The sequence below is a fragment of the Neovison vison genome, chromosome 14 (genome assembly GCF_020171115.1).
Source record: "Neovison vison isolate M4711 chromosome 14, ASM_NN_V1, whole genome shotgun sequence".
Taxonomy (NCBI): domain Eukaryota; kingdom Metazoa; phylum Chordata; class Mammalia; order Carnivora; family Mustelidae; genus Neogale; species Neogale vison.
Window position 1 is genome coordinate 37,823,271 of NC_058104.1, and position 16,648 is coordinate 37,839,918.

At 48.2% G+C, this 16,648-nt stretch overlaps 1 protein-coding gene across 2 annotated transcripts in view; it reads left to right on the plus strand.

The window, feature by feature from the left end:
• Nucleotides 1–4,285: 4,285 nt before the first annotated feature.
• The window catches only part of IL21R (interleukin 21 receptor), a 31,680-nt gene continuing 19,317 nt past the window's right edge, over nucleotides 4,286–16,648 (plus strand). For both annotated transcript variants that reach the window (XM_044233553.1, XM_044233554.1), the window contains exon 1: nucleotides 4,286–4,402. The gene's annotated coding sequence lies outside the window, so the exon portion shown is untranslated. The remainder of the gene's footprint in view (nucleotides 4,403–16,648) is intronic.

Below are 16,648 nucleotides of genomic sequence, written 5' to 3' on the forward strand. Positions count from 1 at the left end.
TATGATAAAGACAAAGTGACTATAATCCAAATGTCCATCAACTGATGAATGGATAAACTAAATGAGGCATGTCAGTTGGATACATTGTTGCAATATTCACATTACATTATAATAATATTATTGCAGTAGTAGAATGTTATTTGGCAACACATAGGAATGAAATGCATACTACAACACGAATGAACCTCAAACACATTACACTAAATAAAAGACACCAGACACAAAAGGCCACATGCAAAATTCAATTTATATGAAATACCCAGAAAAGGAAAAGGAAATCAGTATAGACAGAAAGAAGATTAGCTGGGCCAGGAGGGGGAATGGAATTGATTACAAATGGACACAAGGGATCTTTCTGGAAATGTTCTAAAGCTGGGTCATGGATCTTTCCGGAAATGTTCTAAAACTGGATTGTGGTGATGACGGAGTCCGAACTCCCTAAAAATCATTGCTTTGCACACGTTCAATGGCTAGAGTTTATGCTATGTAAATTATGCCTTTAATAAGGCTGTTAAAATAAAAATAAAAAAGAGGAAACGAGCTGAAGGAGGGGTTCTCTCAATTATTTTTTTCCCCAGTAGATCTTTGGCTGAAATGCAAATTTAACCACTTCCTCCCCATTGACCAGCTCTGAATACTAGTGGGGGTTGGGACCGGTGTCCAGAGGTCTTATCACACCCTCCTTCTGGGACTTTGGGGGCCATGCTTGTGAGCTACACCCAGACCCAAAGAGCCCCCTCAAGGGACCCTTCCCTCAACACAGATCTAGATCTGAGGGGGGTCATGGTCAACCCCATAAACAAGGCAGCTTCAGTTTCTACCTCCAAAATATCTACTTTTTAAACACAAGGAGTTAAGTGACTCCCGCTGCACCTGACCTACTCCCTAACTCACCGCCCCGAGCACTTTCTTGAAAATGTTCATTGGATTAAGCCGCCCCTCTGATGAAAACCTCAGATGACTTCCCATATCCCTGGGAACCAGATCTACCTTCCTTGCCGTCCTGCCAGGTCCCACGCGGTGCCCGCGCACTGTGTGACTTCTGGCCCTCCCCCCGTATTCCTTAGCTTGGTGGCTCTGCTCCACTGCACTGCTCGCCGCACTGGAGCCAGCCCCATGCCTTCCTGCCTCAGTGCCTTTGTACTTGCAGTGCCTTCTGCCCAAAATGTTTCCACAACAGCTGGGTCCTTTCTGTCCTCCAGCCTGCTCCTAAATATTCCTGCCTTGACCTTGCATCGGTTTTCTATGACACTTAGTACACTTCGCATTTCGTCTGTCCGTTAGTTCTTTCTGTCTGTCTCTTTCCATTAGAATACAGGCCACACAAGGGCTGTCACTTGTGTATATTTCTGTGGGGTACCTCGAATACATAGCCAGGGGCTGGCTCAGTGTTGTTGGGCAGAAGGCAGGGACGGGGAGAGGGGTTGGTCTGCTGGGCGAGTGGGTCGAAGAGTGGATGTGTGGGTAGGTGTGTGAATGGGTGAGTGGAGAGAATGGTGGGGGGGCAGGAGGGATCGACTATCCTCGGGTTAACGTACATCCAGCAGCCGTGGAGTGAGCCATTAAGAATATATGCTTGGGAGCCCCAAGTCTGAGTTCAAATCCCGACTCTACCACTCACCAGCTGTGTGACCTTGGACAAGTCATTTGCCCTCTCTGAGCCTCAACTTCCTTCTCTGTAAAATAGGGACGAAGACAATGAAGAGGTTTTTCAAAAAGACTTATTTATTTATTTAGCCCGGCAGAGGGAGAGGGAGAATCTTCAGCAGACTCTGTGATCCGCACCCAATGTAGGACTTAATCCCACGACCCTGAGATCACCACCTGAGCCGAAACCAAAAGTCAGTTGCTTAACTGAGGTACCCCCAGTGATGAGTTTTGAGTGAGATGATGTATCTTTAAAGGCTTTAAAAATCCTGGCACAGGGGCGCCCAGCTGGTTTAGTTAGTGGAGCATGAAGCTCTTGATCTCAGGGTTGTGGGTTCGAGTCCCACGTTGGGGCTTCCATTTTATTAATAAAATAATTAATAAAATTAAAAAGATTTTAAATTTTAAAAATGGGCTTTTATTTTTTAAGATTACTTAAAAAATAAAATAAAAATTTAGAAAAAGAAAACAACCCCGACACAGAGTAATCTCAGCAAATTTTAGCTCCATTGTACTTCTCCTTGATCATTCAACCGCCCAGATTCCTCTGCAACAGTATCATAAAACTCACCCTGAAGATCAAGAGAAAGGAAAGAAAAACAAAAGCTGGCTTCCTCCCAGCACTGGTTCTCTGGAGAACATGAGATATTTCAGCAGTGGGGGAGAGAATTTCTTTAGGGCAAACATCCTTCAAATCAGCCACAGGGGAATTTGTACCAAGTTCCTCAAAAACAGCTAGAAAAAAGGGAAAAAAAAATAGAAGAAATAGTAGTAAGATGCTTTCTCTTTTCCTTTGGAGCACTCATGTGGGTTCCCTGTAAATTGTTTCCCAAAAATGAGTCAGCTGGGGAGAGATGGCGCGCACGTTTGAGCCAACCTGTATCATCCCAATGGTGCAAAGGAGTCCCGATCCCCCCCGGTAACATTTTGTCCTGGTTTGGCCCCATTGTCACAGCCTGGTGCAGGCTTAGGAATGAGGATCCATCACCACATGGCACTTCTTAGCTTGAAGTCACTTCTGAGCTAAGAAGCTTCTTAGCCTCTTAATGATGTTTCCTTTCTCTGAGCTTTGTTTTCTTCATCTGTAAAATGGGAGAACAGTCTTATTGCCTCACAGGGTTTGTGGGATAAAATGAGATCGCGTAGGTGCCTTAAAAATGCAAGATCGTAACAGTAGTGATGGCAGCTAAGTTCTCTTGCTCTCCCTCTGAGGCTGCTGGGTACGAGTCTGCTGAATTTTCTGTCCTGATTTCTTAAATATCTGCCAGAGAGAGACATCTAACCCTTTCATGGGCCCCTCTGGCTTGTCCGCAAGCTGGAAACTCTTTTGGGAATTTCTTTTAACAGGTGCTCAAAAAGGCTGCCCTCTCCCCTGGGCTAGATGTCTGCGCTTGACATCTGGGGGAAAGGAGGCACTCAGAGAGGTGATGGGAGGTGCCCGAGGGACTGTCTTCTCAAGGGCATGGAGTCAGGGTCCTGCTCCCAGCAGCCCTGGAGCAGGAAGCTAGATTCAAATGACAGGGAGTCAGGGGAGTCTGGACGGAGTTCCAAGTTCAGGCCCCTCCTGGGCCAGGCAGGAAGCCTGGGACCTCCGTGAGTCTCTGCCCTGGGCCCTGGGTCTTCTCTCTGAGCTGAGAGTTGGGCTCTGAGGACCCCCGGGGCCCCCTGGGTGCCCTTACACCACCCCTGCAGCCCTCTGAGCCTTGGCGTCCACATCTGTGGGAAGCGGCGGCTCCCAGGCCCTGCCTGCCTCTCTCATAGGTCATGACCGCGAGGCCTCGTGGTGGCCGCAAATGTCTTCCTAGCAGGTGACCTTTGGTAATCAGAGCGCTCCGCCTGGGGCGCAGCCCCCTCCCGCTGCTCGGGGCGGGGCCAGCGGCTCTGTGGGCGGGGCCTGCGGGGAGCGGCTCCCCACATCCTCCTCTTCCTCCCCGCCCTGCACACGAGGCCGGGGAGGCAGCCACGCTCTGACAAACCCACCCCGGCCTCTCTGCCGAGTGAACCGCGGGCTCGGGGGTCTGACTGTTCGCTGGCTTCTCCCTGAGCGGGACTGACAGCCGCAGGGCGTCTGTCTGTCTGTCTGCCGGCCTGCCTGGCCACCAGCCGCTTTGCTTGACTTCCCCCATCTGTCTGTCTGCCTGCCTGATCAGCCCCTGTCGCCGCCGTGTGTCCCCTCCCTGGTGCAGCCGACGGGTCTCTTACCTCAGCCTCTGCCTTCTGATCTCGCTGGGATGTGACCGGCCTGTGCCCCGCGCCGGCTCCCTCGGTGTGGCCCGCCTGCCCGGAGCCTGGCTGCCATCCCTCAGGGTGACAGGTCCTATGCTCGTCTGGCTGGTGACTCGGGGCCAGGCCGTGGATCCCCACCCCCTAACCCTGCCTGTTCTTGCTAACTCTCCTCCTCCTCCCCCACCCCCACGCCGAGCCTTAGCTGCCACCTCCTGGAAGCCCACCGGATTGCCCTGAGCACACAGAATGGATTTCTGAGGGAGAAGCTGGAACAGCAGGTAACAGCTCCACCCCTTCATCGTCTTCCGTGGGGACCTGGCATCTTCTCTGCCCGAGGTGGGAGGTCCTGGAGGGGTTTCACCCTCGTCACAGCTGGGAGAGTGAGACTAGCAGGGTTGGGGACGGAGACTTCTGTTGTGCCCCACACAGGATGACCACAGGGTCTTTCTGTGGGTCTGCAGGGGGCCTGGAGGCAGGGACATGGCTGAGAGGACCCCCTGGGCTGTCTGTGGAAACCAGCCTCCAGAAGGTAGGGGTTGGGGAAGGAAAACCGATCCCAGACATGGTTTTGGGCAGCTGAGGAGGGCAGAGTGGGTACGGGTGAAGTGATGGCGCGGCATGGCACCTCTAGGGGGCCCAGGTTGGGGGGGGAGGAGTAGAGATTTTGGACCGGGTTCCATGTTTTAGCTATTTTGTGTCATCGAACCCCTCAAAATGGGTTGGTGTACCCATTTCACAGAGAAAGAATGAGGTCTGGATCTGAGGGGCAGAGCGATTTTCCCAAGGTGACTCACCCGTCCGTAGAGGGGTGGGCAGGCAACTCGGAGGCTGGCCTTGTCCTCCATACTGTCTCTTTCTCACGAAAGCCCAGGGGATGGACCCATGGAGGAGAGGGGTCGGGGGTCGGGGGCGGGGGAAGGTGGTGAGGCTGAGCCTGGAAGCATGACAGACACTTTCTGGGCAGAGCAGGGCAGAGCAGCTGGGGGAGTGAAGGCTGCTGGTGGGGACCTGCGGAAGGAATGGTCAGTGCTGCTCAGGGGGAGCAGGGACCCAGGGCAGGGGGGCATTAAAAAGCAGGGGCTGCTCCTGGGAAGACATCTGCATTCCCCTGGGGGAAAAGAAGCGTGGGGATTTTAGAAGCGCAGGGTGGAGTGGGGGTGGGGAGGTGGAAACCTAGTGGGTTCAAGAGCCAGCGACGAGACTCCCCAGCTGGGTGAATGCAGGCAAGTCTCTGGGCTTCGTCCAGCCTTGTGGAGTCTCAGTCTTCTCATCTGCAAAATGGGGATGAAACTTTTCCATTCTCGTGGGACTAGTTGTGGGGATTGGAGGGCATAAGAACATGAGAGACGGAGGTCTGCCCAGGAAGGCAGCTTGTAACCACAAGGCACCTGGAGCCCACGGCAGAGAAGGGCCAGTCTCCGAGAGCGGAACAGGGTGCAGAGACACATTCAAGAACTTTCCTCCTGCAGTCTCTATGGTTCTGTTGTCTCCCCCAACCCCAGCCCTTGCCCTAGGGCTCGGCACGCTGCTGACACCTGAGAATCTCCCGCTATCCCTATATCCACGGAGGCCGAGAGCCTCATTCTGCCCATTTCACAGATGAGAAGATTGAGGATCCCAGGTCACCTGTGGCCACGAGATGCGGAGTTACATTTGGTCCCCCAGTGTACTTGATGGCAGGGCCACACATTCTGGGCAGGGTCGCCTAGAAGCAAGACTCTCAGCCTGGAGGGCCCTTCTGAGAGGGGGTTGGGCAGGCTTCAGAGGGACAGCCCGGATCACCTGCTCCCGGTGCTGGGCTCAGCACCCTCTCCACACCGGGCACGGTGTCTGGAATCCTCACCATCCCACAGGGGAGGGAAAATCCAGGGCCAGGAGAGGTGGGGGGAACAAGACAAGGGCCGAGCCCTGGGCTCCCCTCTGCCCAGTGAGGGGTGGGGGTGGGGGTCGGAGGCCATAATGGGCTTGCGGGGCAGTGGGTGGGGGCAGGGGGAGGAAGTGGGAGGAGGCAAAGGCACCAGAGGCTTTGGGAGGTACCACGTTTCTCCCTGGTGCCTGAAAAATGAACGAATGAAAGGAAGAAGGCATCCTTGACTCAAGGGAGGAGAGCCAGTGACTCCGGAATGCGTGCCGGCTGGGAGGGCCCCGTGGTCGGGTCAGGGGCGCGGGACCCGGGGTGCCAGCCACAGCGCTGGTGGGATTTGGGCCTATGGAGTCAGCCAGGACGAGACAGAGACCCAGCTTCACCCCATGGTTCCTGTGTGACCTTGAGTGAGCCACACAACGTGTCCAAGCCTCCCTTTCCCCATCGGTAACATCCATTTCCGCTTTGTTGGGAGGTTTTATTCTACGTGTGTTTTTTTAAGCATCTGCTCTTGCAGCAGGCACTGTCCCAGGTCCTGGGGAGTCCATGGCGCAGACGCACAGGGCCAACCCCGTGAGCCGTGAGGAGGGGAAGGGGGCTCGGCCCTGGCTCACAAGAGATAGTAGCAATTATGTTTGACATGAAATGTTGCTGGTAGTAGCCGTCTTGTATTCGCCAGCACACAGGGCATGCTGTCTGGCTCATGCTAAGCCTTTGGGGAGCGGAAGTCCTTCTGGTGATCCTACTCTCCGTTTCACAGCTGGGGAAACTGAGGCTCAGAGAGGGGTAGGGTTTTCAGGGTCACCCAGGGAGTCTTTCACAAGCAGAGGGAAGGCGGCTTTGAAGACAGGAGGAACAAACCCTTCAAGGAGGAGGGTCATCTGTCCCCACAATCCCTTCCTCTCCTGCTTCTCCCATCTTTGCCAAAATGTGGGGGTGGGGCCCCCCTTGCACACACCCCCCCCCGGGCCCCACCTCCACCCCACCCCCGGCTCACAGGTGCCACCGCCCCCACTCCTTGCTCTGGCGTTTGGCCAAAGGGACTTTTTACGACAGCTCATATGCAAGATCTGAGTAAACCTGGAACTTCTGAAACATCCTGAGAATATTCCCCAGGGTGCAGGCAGGGGCCCCCCCTAAGGTCCCCCAGTGGCTGGAGCCTAGCCTGCTGGTCCCCCCAGCCCCCAGGAAGGGTCCAGCCACCCGAATGATTCCCCAGCCTGGCTCCCTGCTCAGGCCCTGGTCCTTCCTCACTGAGTGACCATAGGCAAAGGCGCTGGACCTCTCTGGGCTTCTCCTTTCCTCATCCGCCAAGAGGGCTGGAGGATGTAGATTGGGACCAGGGACTGCAGAGCTTCTCCAGTAGGAATCCATAACACTCAGCCCACTTGGCCAGCGGGAGGGCAGGCTGGCGGGGTCCTGCTTGGTGGGGGTGGGGGGACTAGAAGGCAGGCTGCCAGCCCTGTCCCAACCCCCCACCTCGCGACCCGCAAGCATCCCTTCTTCCTCTGCCTTCCAGCTAGCCCGTCCTGGTCTGGGGGGTGAGGGGGCTGGAGGGAGGGGTGTCTATAGGAACCAAGAGGGGCTACACAGGCTGGGAGAAGTCCCCGTAGGAAAGGCTTGTTCAGGCTAAGGAGGGAGAGACAGGTGTCACAGGCTGAGGTTCGATAGGACATTCCCCTCGTGTTCAACCTCTACTGACTAAGTTCTGACCCCGCGGTCCTGGCTCACCGGGGCTCAGACACCCACCACCCACCCCTTGGACTGGCAAAAAAACAAAAACAAAAACAAAAACACTTGTAAGAAGCAAGTAACCTTCTCACACACTCCCTCGGCCAGGCCAGGGCACGGCCCCATTCTATAGGCAAGGAAAACTGAGCCCCAGACAGAGGGAGAGATACGCCTGAGGGTCCACTATGGGTTAGCGGGAGAGCCTCCTTTCTGATCGAGGGCTACCAGGCTGATTCTTCCCCAGCCTGAGAGCTCATGCTTGGCTAAGAAGTTTCTGTGCGACCCCGGGCAGCCCACTGTCCCTCGCTGCAAGTTCCCGTTACTATTCTGACGACAGCAGTCATGTTTGCTCAGATCCTCAGAGCTGAGGGTGTTGCTTGGGGTGGAGGGAAGTTCCCGAGGACTGTGTGTGATGGAGCTGATGGGGAAACTGAGGTCTCTCGGTGGGAGTGGGGGGCTGCCTGTGGGCCTGCTCCTTGTATGACTGAACACAGCAATTCTTTTTTTTTTTAATAAGATTTTATTTATTTTTTGAGAGAGAGAGAACGAGCAGTGAGGAGGGGCAGAGGGGAAGAGAGAGAGAAAGAGAGAGAAAAACAGACTTTCTTCTGAGCAAGAAGCCCGATGCGGCGGGGCTGGATTCCAGGACCCGAGCCAAAGGCAAACACTTAACCAACCAAAGCACCGGGCGCCCCAGGACACAGCAATTCTTAGCCTTGTCCGTTCCTTCACCATCCCCCTAGCTACTCACCGAGCACCTGCTGTGCTCCAGGGCCCACTCCACACAATAGGGATACTTTCTTTTGTGAGTAAAAGAGACAAATTTCCCTGCCTCTGGGAGCTCATGCACCATGATGGAGACAGATCATAAACACAAACACTTACTAAACTAATTCCAATGTCACAACTGCGAGGAAGGAGGCAAAGGGGTGTGTGGCCCAGAGAATTGCACGGGACACGTGGTGATTGCCTCTTTGAGAAGGTGACAGAGAAGTCGAAACCAGAGGATGAGAAAGCAAAGAAACACAAGGAAAAATGTTCTAGACAGAGGGAATGGCATGTGCAAAGGTCCTGTGGTAGAGCAGTGAAGCTTTTATCCTTATCAAGTACATCAAGATCCTCAGTGCACCAAATTTAAGAAAGAGGAGTCAAGAAGAATAACATTGGCTAAAACCCATTGCATGGGTTTTAACCTTGAAAGTAGGCTTCAAAATCCATTTTGGTAAAAAAAATTCTGCTTTCATTTAGTCGGTCATGTAACAGAAGCTTTGTGCATCTACTGGGTGTTGGGAGCTCGTTAACCACTGGCAATTCAGCAGTAACCAAGAGACCCGTGGTCCCCGCCAGGCTGTTGGTCAGAATGTTGCTGAAAACACCCCGAGCAGTGTGCTCTGGTGGAGGGATAGACCCTAGAGCAAAGAGTGACTCATACTCTTCAGAGAGCTTGAAGACTGACAGAAGAGACGTCATTTGAACTTGATTTTGAAGCCTGAGTGGGAGGCTGGCTGGCCACCACAGACCGTGGAGAGTTCTGGTGGCTGAAAGGACACGTGCTAAGCTGTGGAAGCGGGGTGAACGGGGACGCTGGGGAAACTGTCGGGCATCTGGTGCACCTAGAGTCCAGGATGGGTCCCGGAGGTCAGAGGGGATGCTGGGGGCCAGGTCCTGGCATGTCTTGAATGCTAGGCGAAGGGATTTGAGGTCTTCTCTGAAGGGCAGTGGGGAGGCACAGAATGACCCAGCTGTGATGAGGACTGGGTTGGAGGGTCCCCGGCTGGACACTGGAGAAATCAGGGAGGGGACAAGCAGGAAGACAGGTGGGCAGGAGTCCCTGAAGACCAGGGCTCAACTGGGAGCCCTTTCTTCTGAGTTCCCTCTCGGGAAGTCCCTCAGTCTTGACACTTCCCCTTCTGGCGACCTACTGGCTCTTGTTTCTGGCATGGCTGGGGAGTCCCTCTTCGCCCACCTCATGTCTTCTTGGTCCCTGTGGGAAACGGGCCATTTTGTTTTTACCGCTCTCCTGCCTTACCTTTCACTTTCAAGCCCAGTCCCCGCCCAAGTCCCCCTGGAGATGATGATTGACCTGAGACACTCAACATTCCTGTTCCTGAATCATCCTTGAGGGAAAGAAGACACAGGGGAACCAAAGCTTGGGTTCTTTCCAGTTTGGGGTGGTTGTAAATAAGGCTGCTGTGAACGCCTCGGCGCATGTCTGCTTATGTACAGATGTACATGTTTCTCTTCGATGCGTGGCGTGGAAGTGGGATTCTGTTCAGCAGAAGTGTTCCAAACAGTTACACACAGAGAGTAAATTTGCATTTTCTTGATGAGTCATGTTTTTAAGCACCTTTTACTATGCTTCTCGGCTATTTGGATGTCTTCTTTGGTGAAATGTCTCTTTAAGCTTTTCATCCCTCTTTTCAAAATTGAGTTTTGTGTTGTTTATTGTTGTTTTGTAGGAGCTCTTTATATATGCTGGGTACAGATGTACATATAGATGAAAATTTTATGTATATTACAGATATATATAAAATATATGTATAACATATTTTATAATTTTATATATATTATGTATATTATAAATAACTATGTAAAATATAGGGATTGCATATAGTTATATAAAAGAAACATACAGACACAGATTTATAGAAACAGATATAATCTCTTCCCACTTCAGTTTCTTTTCTATCCTCTTAATGAAATCTTTCGGTGGACAAAAATTCTTAATTTTAATGAGGTTCAATCTATCAGACTTCTTCTTTACAGCTCAAGCTTTCTATTGCTGTTTAAAAAGTGTTGTCTGCCCTAAGGTCATGAAAGTATTATCCTCTGTTTACTTCTAGGAGCTTTATTGTTTTACCTCTGACATAAAGTCCACAAAATATCTGGTTGGTTTTTATGTGTGATGTGAAGTGGAAGGTCAAGATTTATTTTTTCCCATATGAATATCCCATTAATCTTACCATCTTTTTAAAATTTTTTTAAATCATGCTTTCCCCCATGACTTCGCAGTAGTGCCTTTGTTGAAAATCAAGTGAGGATAAATGAGTCTCTTTCCAACCTCAGTCTTTTCCATTGCAACAATGTTTACTTTCCTGGCAACAGTGCCATATTATTTGTCTGAATTCACCTCAGTTCTTTGCTTTTCACTATACATTTTCACACTGGCTTGTCAGTTTCCACCAAAGGAAATTTTGCTGGGGACTTTCTTGAAACTTGAGATTTCTTTGAAACTTCAGCTCTATTTGGGGAGAACAGACATCTTTAAAATATGAAATTTTCTAATTCATGAACTGTATGTCCCTCTATTTACCTGTCTCTAACCCATCTTGTAGGTCTGTGCAGAGGTCCCGTGCATCTTTCACTAGAGCTCATTAGAGCATTTGATTTTTTTATGCTAATGCAAATTATATTATTTTTAAGTTTTCTTGTTTGTTCTTGGTATCTAGAAATACAATAGATTTTCTTCACACTTTATTAACTTTGTTAGCCCTTTCTTCCTTCCTTCCTTCCTTCCTTCCTTCCTTCCTTCCTTCCTTCCTTTCTTTCTTTCACAGAGAGATCACAAGTAGGCAGAGAGGCAGGCAGAGAGAGAGGGGAAAGCAGGCTCCCCACTAAGCAGAGATCCCGATGCGGGACTTGATCCCAGGACCCTGAGATCATGACCTGAGCCGAAGGCAGCGGCTTTAACCCACTGAGCCACCCAGGTGCCCCTAGCACATTTTTTCAAGCCAGAGTTCCAGATACAGGATGAAAATAGCTGCCAAATCCAGTTCAGTTCCACTGACCACCAGTGGGAGACTTCCTGCCTTTGCTTTGACAATGTTTGTAGACCCCTTCATCTGCTCATCTCATGAGTGCAAGGCAGAGCAACCGAGCTGGGGACTTCATTAGCTAGTAAATATTTTTTCTCCTCTTAACAAGTTTTGCAGGGACAATACAGAATCGAACAGTATTGCCAAGTGTATGCACCGTATTGTACAGCCAATCTCTGAAACTTCTTCACAACAGAAATTTCATACCCATTGAACAACTCCCCATTACCCCCTCCCTCCATCCTCTGAAAACCACCATTCTGCTTTCTGTTTCTGTGAGGGTGATGACTTCAGATATGTCATGTATGTGGAATCGTACAGTATTTTCTTTTAGTGATTGGCTTATTTCACGTAGCAGAAAGCCCTCAAAGTTCATTCATGTTGTAGCGTTCTTTCTTTTTAAGGCTAAATAATCTTACACTGTATATATGGACGCATTTCCTTTATCCATTCGTCGGTCGGTGAATTTGGGCTGCTTACGCCTCTCGACTGTTGCGACCGACGCTGCAGTGAACATCGATGGGCAAATATCTTTGAGATCCTGTTTCCAGTTCTTTTGGCTATCCACCCAGAAATGTTACCCAGCACCACGGTGTTTCCCTTTTAATTTTTTTTAAAGATTTTATTTATTTATTTGACAGACAAAGATCACAAGTAGACAGAGAAGCCGGCAGAGAGAGGGGGGAGGAAGCAGGCTCCCTGCAGAGCAGAGCCCGATGCAGGGCTCGATCCCAGGACCCTGGGATCATGGCCGGAGCCGAAGGCAGAGACTTTAACCCACTGAGCCACCCAGGCGCCCCTCCCTTTTAATTTTTTGAGGAACCTCCATACTGTCTCCCATCGTGTCTGCACCACTCAATAATTCCACAAACAATGCATAAGGGATCCAGGTTTTCCACACTCTCACCAATACGATATCCATCCTCATACGTGGGAAGTACAACTCATTGTGCTTTTGATTTACATTTCCCTGATGGTTAGTGATGTCACGTATCTTCTCATGCACCTGTTGGCCATCTTCTCAATCTTCTTTGGAGAACTATCTCTTCAAGACCTTTTTCTATTTTTCTTTTTATTTATTTGTTTTTAATGTAAATTTGAGCAATCAATTAACCTGCCGTGTTACAGGGGCAAAGTTTAGTGATTCATCAGCCGCCTATGACACCCACTGCTCATTCCATCGAGGGGCCTCCTGGAGCCCGTCAGCCAGTTACCCCATCTCCCCCCACCCACCTCCCTCCAGTAACCCACAGTTTGTTTCCTATAGTTAACAGCCTCTTGTGGTTTGCCTCCCTCTCTGACTTCACCTTATTTTGTTTTTTCCTCCCTTCTCCTACGTTCATCTGTTTTGTTTCTTAAATTCCACATATGAGTGAGATCATATGAGAATTGTTTTTCTCTGATTGATTTTTTTGCTCAGCATAATACTCTCTAGTTCATCCACGTCTTTGCAAATGGTAAGGTCTCCTTCTTTCTGGGGGTGCCTGGGTGGCTCAGTGGGTTAAGCCTCTGCCTTTGGCTCAGGTCATGATCTCAGGGTCTTGGGATAGAGCCCCACATGGGGCTCTCTGCTCTGCAGGGAGCCTGTTTCCCCCTGCTTCTCTGCTTACTTGTGATCTCTCTGTCAAAAAAAAAAAATAATTCAAAAAAAAGATCTCCTTTCTGAAGGCTGAGTAATAGTCCATTGTGTATGTATATATATATACACGTATAGATACATATATATATACACCAGATTTTCTTTTTTTAAAGATTTTATTTATTTATTTGACAGACAGAGATCACAAGTAGGCAGAGGGGCAGGCAGAGAGAGAGGAGGAAGCAGGCTCCCCGCTGAGCAGAGAGCCGATGCGGGGCTCGATCCCAGGACCCAGGGATCATGACCCCAGCCGAAGGCAGAGGCTTTAACCCACTGAGCCACTCAGGCGCCCCTACCACATTTTCTTTATGCACTCATCTGTCGAGGGACATCTGGGATCTCCTTTACCCACGTGTCCATCAAGCTATTTGTTTTGTTTTGTTACTGGATTGTAGGAGTTCTTCATATCATCTGAATATATCCAATATTTCGCTTTCGAAGATTTTTGACCATCCTGTATGTTGTCTTTTCACCCTATTGACTGCTTCCTGTGCTGTACGGAGGGATTTAATGCAGCTCTGTGTGCCCGTGTTTGCTTTATGGTCTGTGCTTTTGGCGTCATTTCTAAGAAAGAATTGCCAAGCCCAATGTTCTACCCTTATGTTTTCTTCTAGAAGTTTCATGGTTTCAAGTCTTACATTGAGATCTTTAATCCATTTTAAGCTAATTTGTGTGTGTGATATAAGAGTCTGTGCTCATTCTTTTTCATGTGGATTTCCAGGTTTCCCAACACCGTCTTACCTTTGGGGTATCATGCTATTTTAATTTTGCATACAGTTTAAACTTCATAAGACATTGTCATTATTATTATTTTAAGCAATTATTATTCATTTATATTTTTAACATTCTCTACAGCTTTTATTCCTTCTTTTAGTACCTTGGCTTCCCAACTGGTGTTAATTTTTCTTTTGCCCCCAAAACTCACTTCAATGTATCTTTTGATGTCATCTACTAGTGAAGAATTCTATCTGCTTCTTTTTTTGGTCTGGAACATATCTTTATTTTGCCTTTATTTTAAAAAGTATAATTAACTCACCTACCATGCAATCCACTTTTCGAAAGCATACCGTTAACGTGGTTTTTGGCATGTTCACAATGTTGTGCGACCATCACCCTTGTTAACTGCAGAACATTTTCAGCACTCCAAAAAAAAAAAAAAGAAGGCCCAACTCACCATTCCCCCTCCTTTTATACTCCAGCTCCTGATAAACACCCACCTATGTTCTGTCTTTATGCATCCGCCTGTTCTAGAAATTTCATATAAATGGAGTCATGCAATATGTAGATTTTGTGTCTAGCTTCTTTTTTTTTTTTTAAGATTATTTATTTGACACACAGAGATCACAAGTAGGCAGAGAAGCAGGCAGAGAGAGAGGAGGAAGCAGGCTCCCCACTGAGCAGAGAGCCCTATGCGGGACTCGATCCCAGGACCCTGAGATCATGACCTGAGCCGAAGGCAGCGGCTTAACCCACTGAGCCACCCAGGCGCCCCAGGTGTCTAGCTGCTTAACCTTACCATAAATTTTCAAGATGCACCTGTGTTGAAGCATCGATCAGTATGATCCACTCATCCATATGACTGGATAATATTCTGTTCTATGGATATTCTATGTTTTGTCCATTCAATTGATGGACCCTGGGATTGCTTCCAGTTTGGAGATATTATGAATAATGTCACTATGAATATTCATGTGCAGAGGTTTGTTTGCTCTTTTTTAATGGACGTATATTTTCAGTTATTTTCACTATATACCTAGAAGTCAAATTGCTTGGTCATGGGCTAACACTATATTAACTTTGTGATTAACTACAAAATTGTTTTCCATAGCAAATGTACCATTTTACATTCCCATCAGCAATGTATAAGGACTCCAGAACCCTACATCTTCACCCACTTTTTATTTTTCTATTTTTAAAATAGCCATCTAGTGGGTTAGAAATGATCTTTATCTGCATTTCCCTAATCACTAATGATCATTAGCACCTTCTCGTGTGTTTATTGGTCACTGGTATATCTTTCTGAAGAAATTTCTATTCAAATATTTTACACATTTAAAAATCAGCTCGTCTAGGGGCACCTGGGTGGCTCAGTGGGTTAAGCCTCTGCCTTTGGCTCAGGTCATGATCCCTGGGTCCTGGGATCGAGTCCCATATCGGGCTCTCTGCTCAGCGGGGAGCCTGCTTCCTCCTCTCTCTCTGCCTGCCTCTCTGCCTACTTGTGATCTCTGTCTGTCAAATAAATAAATAAAATCTTTAAAAAGGGGGCGCCTGGGTGGCTCAGTGGGTTAAGCCACTGCCTTCGGCTCAGGTCATGATCTCAGGGTCCTGGGATCGAGTCCCATATCGGGCTCTCTGCTCAGCGGGGAGCCTGCTTCCTCCTCTCTCTCTGCCTGCCTCTCTGCCTACTTGTGATCTCTGTCTATCAAATAAATAAATAAAATCTTCAAAAAAAATTTCTTCTCATTCTATGTATTGCCTTTTTCCTTTCTTGGTCATGTTATTTGATGCACAAAAGTTTTAAATTTTGAAATAGTCCAATGTATTTATTTTTTTCATTTGGTTCTTGTGTTTTTGGTGTCATTTCTAAGAAATGACTATGTGATACAAGGTCGCAGAGAGTTAGAGCTGTATTTTATGCTTAAAGTTTAATATTTCTACCTCTTACAGCTGGGTCTTTAATCCATTTTGAGTTAACTTTTGTATATGGTGCGAGATAGGAGTCCAACTCCATGCTATTGGATGCAGATATCCAATTGTCTCCAGACCCTTCATTTTAAAGATTATTTCCCCTCCATCAAATTAGCTTGGCATCCTTGTCAAATATCAGCTTAACGTAAGTGTGTGGATTTTGACTTTGAATTTGATTCCATCGATCTCTATATAGGGTAGTATCACACTGTGTCGATTACTGTAGCTTTGTAGTAGACTTTGAAATGGAGAAGTCTGAGTCCTTCAACGTTGTTCTTCTTTTTTCAAGATTATTTTGTCTATTCTGGCCCTTTGCATTTCCATATGAGCTTTAGGATCAGCTTTTTAACTTCTGCAAAGGAGCCAGCTGGGCTTTTGATAGGGATCACTTTGAATCTGTAGATCACTGGGGAAGACATCTTAACAATACTGTATCTTCCAATCCATGAACATGGGATAGGCTTCCATTTATTTGAGCCCTCTGTTATTCTTTCAAAAATGCTTAGTAGTTTTCAATATACATGTCTTACCCTTTGTTAGATATCTGTTTCATTATTTTTTATATTCTTGTAAATGGAATTCTTTTTTTTTTAAAGATTTTTAAAAAAGATTTTATTAAGGAGGGCATGTTATTGCATGGAGCCCTGGGTGTGGTGTATAAACAATGAATCTTGGAACACTGAAAGATAAAATTAAATTTTAAAAAGATTTAATTTATGTATTTGTCAGAGAGAGAGAGAACACAAGCAAGGGGAGTGGCAGGCAGAGGGAGAAGCAGGCTCCCCGCTGAGCAGGGAGCCCCATGTGGGACTTGATCTCAATTTGGGACTTGATCCCAGGACTGTGGGATCATGACCTGAGCTGAAGGCAGACACTTAAATGACTGAGCTACCCAGGCGTCCTGAAATTACTTTCTTAGATTGTTCATTCCTGTTGTACAAAGATACAGTTGACTTTGCATGTTGATCTCGTGTCCTGCGACCTTGCTAAACTTACTTATTAGGCCTAATAATAGGCCTACTTTTTGTTTGTTTTGTT